Consider the following 6,027-nt stretch of genomic DNA (forward strand, 5'->3'; position numbering starts at 1 on the left):
GATAGACGGATGGCTTCGATCGGATCGGGGCTCTGCTTGCCGCCGACTCGTAATCAGTTTGACGTCACGGACGGCCGGCACGCTCCGTATTGCGGTAAACCCGGTTGATTACCTGGCCCTGGCCGGGGTGAAGAGGTCGCCTGGAGATCGAGAGAGGAGACCCAACAATTCGAGAGAGAAAGAGATAGACAGGAGACCCTATAGCTGCGCCCGTGCGTGCGGGTGCGGTTATGAAAACTAATCTCTACCTAATCTTAAAGGAAGGATTGTTTCTTCATTTTTTTTCGTCACGCAAGTGTTTTACACGTTGTCATCTGAGGAGTTTTGTACGTCATCCCCGTTTTAGAAATAGAAAAAAATTATGTGCATAGACGGAGTCGAACTGTGGTCTCATGGATTGTCTGGGGTTACATCTAGCATTACGTCTAATGCCCTATCACTACAGTCAACCCAATCATTGGCTTCATCAACAAGTTCTCAGCCCACTATGATGCCACTTAAAAAGTGGATGTCTGTCTTGCCAACGCTTCTTGTTATATATCCAACAAGATACCAGTAGAACCATCTATCACAGTCACACACACACATCCATCTTTTCTTTAAATGCATATATACCAAGAAATATCTGCGATCTGGTAGCATACAGCTTCACCTCCTCGCATCACCAGAGCATTAACACTCGAAACTCATGTTGAAACACCACAACCGAAACTCAGTTGTCTTCCCACGTCTGGTTCATTCAGGTTTAGGAGAGCATAGTTCTGTTGATAGAACACAACACAATTAGCATCATAAATTTTCTTCATATCTTTTTATTTCAAAACAGAATGTAATCTATATTAAATTATCACCAAGTCAGAAATTAGAGAAGAGTAATAGTTAGGCAAACAACCTAAATACATGGGGATTCCTCTATACACATCCCCAGAAAGTACCATAGTGACCATCTTATGGTACTATGGTGTTTAGGTGCAGCTGCATATTCATCTTTCATATTTTCACATACATAATCTAATCAGGCCATCAGGCACTCAATTTTGAGTGAACAAAACACTCTCATTAAGCGATCAAAATTTTATCATGATATAATAGAATAAATAAACCAAATACAAGCTATATATGATTACTGAAAATGGTTGTTTGCTACCAAGAAAAGTAATGGTGTTGCAGCAAGATGATCTGAATGTAAATCAGATGGAGCCGAATGCTGAACCTACTTCTTGCGGCTAGCTCGTCTAACAATGGAATATGAGTAGCCCATTTGTATGCACAACCTTATTGCAGTAGCTAAAGGGGTCTGTCCCCCACTCGCTCATGTCATCAGCTATCAGCTATGAATGATGATGAGATGTACCATGTATGATCTTAGCATTACTAAAAAAAGGATACCTGATCGATAAGATGTATTCTCTTAGAATTACTCAAAATCAAAGAGTTAACTTTCAAATACCCCAACATCTGAGGTTAGAACTTTATACCAAGAAAGACTTCTTTGCTCGGAGCAAGCGCCGGAGCTCCCTGAACCTACACATTGCAACCTTTGTGTTAGTCAAGGTAAAAAAAATAGCAAGGCATTGGTAATCATGAATGTACCATATAATCAAGTTATTTGCTTCGTTGATGTCTGGGTTGAAGTATAGCCGAGACTGCTCAGTCGTATGCAACACAGCATCTGAAATTGAGTGTAAGAAAGACTTCAAAGTATTAGCAGACAACCTAAAACTCAGCAGCAGAAAGCCAAAATATAAATAGTGAAGGGTTTTCTTCCCCGCAAAACATATGCCAAAGGATACTAAGCATAATAATAACCCATTTAGTTGTCTAGATGACCAGATTAAATCGTAAGCATTACGTGGTTCTTATTTCAGTGAAAGGAATTCGGTTGAATAATGATTGCCAATGCATGTTAGCATGTATGATTCAGAAACCACACAGAGCATAATTTAGGAGCAGATACATCTGTTTTCAGAGCCTGCAGCTCATAATGAAATGCTAGAAAATTTTATCGTCCTACTAAAAACATGAGGAAATTATCAATGTCAAAGTTGTTGCGTCTAAAGTCAAACATAACTACTATATCAGGTTACTAAGATGGTGTTCTGTATGAACATATAGTTAATGAAAAAAATGAGAAAATACTTGTGTAAATAGAACAACAAGAATTGTAAATGTATGGACTTGGATTTCACAACTTAATGTGAACTGAGACTGCATTAGAAAGAAGAAAAGCCTGGTACAGTTTGCTTTGCAATGAAATTTGATTGAATCATTAAATTATCAAGACCAATTAGATAACAACAAGGGAAGAACAGGAAGGGAGAATCAGAACGTTCACCTATCAAGCGTGAGTAGTAGTAGTTGCCTAGTAGCAGGTCAGATAGGATGACAATAGGCAGAGAGAGTCAGGCTGCCACAGCTTCCTCAAGCTGAAGAAATAGGGAGTCGGGGCAACATCACTGACTTGGCTGGGACCTTGGTGTGTCCTTTTCGTGTTCGACATCGCATGGTCCTGCAGCTGCAAGAAGCAAAATTCCTTGCACTACATTCAGACATAGCTGAGATTAGTTTGTAGTCCAGTCTAGAACCTCTCAGATCACTGTTAAATGTCTGGAACTGAAGACTAAAATTTCTCCTCTTAGTATATGATACGAAGTTTCTTTATACGGGTAAAATTTCAGTAGAACAAAAAAGGTATCAACCCTTAATTTTACTCCATATGCCTTACCATAGATATGGTCACTGCACCAGCATCCCTCTGTTGAAATCAATCTGTTGAAACCTCAACCACAGAAGTAGTACGAAGCTATTCTTCTGACTTCACTCTCAAAAACTGCACGTGCTTGATCGACTATTGCACCTAGAGACAATCCTGCAATCAATGCTTATAAGTTCAACAATCCTAAATTCCTAATATACTCCCTCCATCCGAAAATACTTGTCATCAAAATGGATAAAAAGAGATGTATGTACAACTAAAATACATCTAGATACATCTTCTTTTATCCATTTTGAAGACAAGTATTTCCTGACGGAGGGAGTATGTTTTAAGGGCCAATGAATGAGAAATGCTAAATGATAAACCTGGTGCATAAAAGCAAATAAAACTATGATCAAAGGACCACAGAGAGATCTGATGTTGGTAAAATGCTGAGTTGAACTGGGACAAATCCTCGGATAAATCAAAATCAGATTATCTATTGTGGTACACAAATCAAGCGGGAACACACAAACAATCAGGAAATGTAGGACCACTTGATGACTATAAACTTGACAATAAAGATGTCTCATTTTCATGATAGGCTGCTTTATTTGTCAGTATTGACACCAAAGATTTTTGCCTTGCCAATCTATTCATATTCAACCTTTTCATTGTCATGTACAAAATCTTTTACAGCAAAGTGTGTACATAGAAAATTATGGTGCTTAATTCTGCTTGGTTGATTCTCCTGGTGCATCCTCCGCTAGAACTACCATCTGCTTGGTGCAGAGTGATCCTATGTTGTTTGATTACACAAAGTATTGCCACTAAAAATGGGTTGTCCATGTTTCATGTCCTAAGCATAATGTTGTTGCCCCGTTTCAGTATGATACTATTTTTTGAACTTACAAACCTGCATGCATGTGCAAATAATTTTGTTTTAACATCTTAACACCTGCAAGTCATTGTGTTCTGACAAATGATGTTTCAGACTAAATTGATTAACTAACAGTGTGTCTTGACAAATGATGTTTCAGACATGTCTAGCTATAAAAGAATTTTAGAGGGTTGTACATAGACCAGACATTGACCGGACATTCGAACAGTGCATGAATATCTATATTATATACAGTGACACTAAAGAATTCAGTATAAGTCAGATACAACTATATGGAAAGATTGGGCTAGAAACCTAATTACATGGATCAATCCGTCAGTTAAAAAATGTCATTACTCCGTACGGAAACAAGCATCCACGATTGAAAGCTCCCAGAGTCCAAATCCGATGGCCAATACTCCGTACAGAAAAGGATTTGTGCAGAGGCATCAGGATCGCGTCGGAGCATGAACGGAACGGGGCGGGACACGGCGATAGCAGTGATTTTGACCCACCCGGCAGCGGCGGAGGGGAGTTCCTGGACGTGGCGCCTGTGGGGTAGAAGCCGAGCGGCAGGCGGCGACGGCGACCGACGCTCCAGGAGAGGCCGTCTGCAACGGCACGTGTGTGCCCGGAGGAAGCCGCAACTCCTCCTCGCGCGTCCCTGCTGTGGCTCGCGTGCGTGGTGGCGACAGGTTTAGTCGGGGTGGATCGGAAGGGAAGGGGCGGCGGCGTTTGCTGGGAAGTGGGGCGAATGCGCGGTGTGTCTTAGCCATGGCAGCGTGGGAAATCCGGTCGTCGCCGTCGTTGATCTAGTCAGGAGGAAGGCCGACAGTCACGAGGGAAGGTCCAACAGAGACAGGGAGAGAGATTAGCGAGGAGAGGGAGAGAGAAGGGAGGAGGAGGGCGCAGGGTGTGGCTGACCGGCGAGGATGTCGTCGCAGCTTGCAGGAGAGTGGGCCGCGACCGGAGGCGGGGTCGACTCGGGGTGGATGAGATGGCAGCGCACGGAGGGGAAGGGAGGAGCGGTGGCAGTTGCTACGGATCCGTTCTTCTCAATCTGGGGCCTAGAGAAAGAAAGGTGGGGAAGATCCGAAAATCATGGAGTTAGGCTGGTCACAATGGGGAGGAACTTAGAAGTAACAATACACACTCCAATACAACTTTGCTTATGTGGCACATATTTAATGAAGAGAGAGGTGCTTGTGGTAACTAGCTAAGTTACCGGAACATCACACACTCCAAGAAACAATGAGTTTATAACCTAATAAATACATCGTTGCATGACACTATATAGATGTTCCTACCCACTATGGAGATAATAACATAGTCTAGAGAAGTGTGTAAGTTACTAGCTTATGTTCTTGCCCATTGTGACCAGCCTTACAGGCGGGGCGCAGGGATTCGGTACGCTGAGTGCGACTATTGGCAGACGTCTGGCAGGCAGAACATTTGATCTCAGACGTTAATCTAAACAACGGATCATTGGTGTAATATGGTCAGTCAGATCTATTTAAGTTGATTTAATCAGAGGGTTTCGGTTATCCCGTGTACAATTTTGTGTGTGGCTTTAGGTGAATTCATGTTTGCTCTTTTAATAGTAGTATAGATATAGATATAGATATAGATATAGATATAGATATAGATTGAGGCTGACCATAGCTCGCCTTTTTTTGTGGGCCGGCCCAATATGAAAGGATGATGTCTCACATATTTTTTTCTTTTGTTCGTACTTTATGTTTCTTTTTTCTCTTATGTTTTTTATTTTCATTTTCTTTTTTATGTTTTTAAAGTATTCATCGCTCTTTAAAAAGATGTAAATCTTGTATTTGAATTTTTTAAACGTGTATACAAAATGTTTCTAATGTACAAGAAAAATGTATAATGTATATGAAAAAAAAGTGATCAGGACACGTATTTGAAGAAAATGTTAATAATATATTTATATAACGTAAACATATATAAAAATGCTTCAAATGTATATAAAAATTGTACAACGTGTATGAAAAAAGTGGACATCAAAACATATGTTTCATGAAATTTTAACCTGTATAATAAAATATTTCATATGTACACAAAAAATGTACAATATGTAGAAACAAATAGACATCAAAACGTATATATGATAAGACGTTAATCATATATTATGAAAATGTTAAACATGTATAAAAGTATGTAGAAAGTGTGCTAAAAATGTAGACATGCGTTGAAAAGTAGACATCAAACATTTATTTAAAAGATGTAATTATCTATTTGAAAAATGTTAAACATGTATAAAGAAATATTTCTGATATATACAAACAAATGTAAAATGGGTAAGAAAAACATAGACAACAAAACCAACATTAAAATGCATGCAATAAATATGTCCCTTATGTGTAAGAAAATTGTACATTATACGTGAAGAAAGAAGACACGTGTTGAAAAAAAGAAAAAATTGATGAAAACCTGA

The 6,027-nt window shown here is 39.6% G+C and overlaps 1 long non-coding RNA gene across 5 annotated transcripts; it reads right to left on the bottom strand.

Annotated features, from left to right (window-relative positions):
* Positions 1-374: 374 nt before the first annotated feature.
* Positions 375-4,692, bottom strand: LOC123071705 (uncharacterized). 5 transcript variants are annotated; one of them, XR_006434508.1, is made up of 5 exons: positions 4,500-4,691; positions 2,336-4,387; positions 1,594-1,672; positions 1,479-1,524; positions 375-761 (listed from the first exon to the last, which is right to left on the bottom strand). It is a non-coding gene; the product is annotated as an uncharacterized lncRNA (long non-coding RNA). The 5 variants fall into 5 exon arrangements; XR_006434509.1 differs by having other exon boundaries at positions 2,336-2,869; positions 4,091-4,688; XR_006434507.1 differs by having other exon boundaries at positions 2,336-2,869; positions 4,500-4,687.
* Positions 4,693-6,027: the final 1,335 nt, after the last annotated feature.

The sequence above is a fragment of the Triticum aestivum genome, chromosome 3B (genome assembly GCF_018294505.1).
Source record: "Triticum aestivum cultivar Chinese Spring chromosome 3B, IWGSC CS RefSeq v2.1, whole genome shotgun sequence".
NCBI classification, from domain to species: domain Eukaryota; kingdom Viridiplantae; phylum Streptophyta; class Magnoliopsida; order Poales; family Poaceae; genus Triticum; species Triticum aestivum.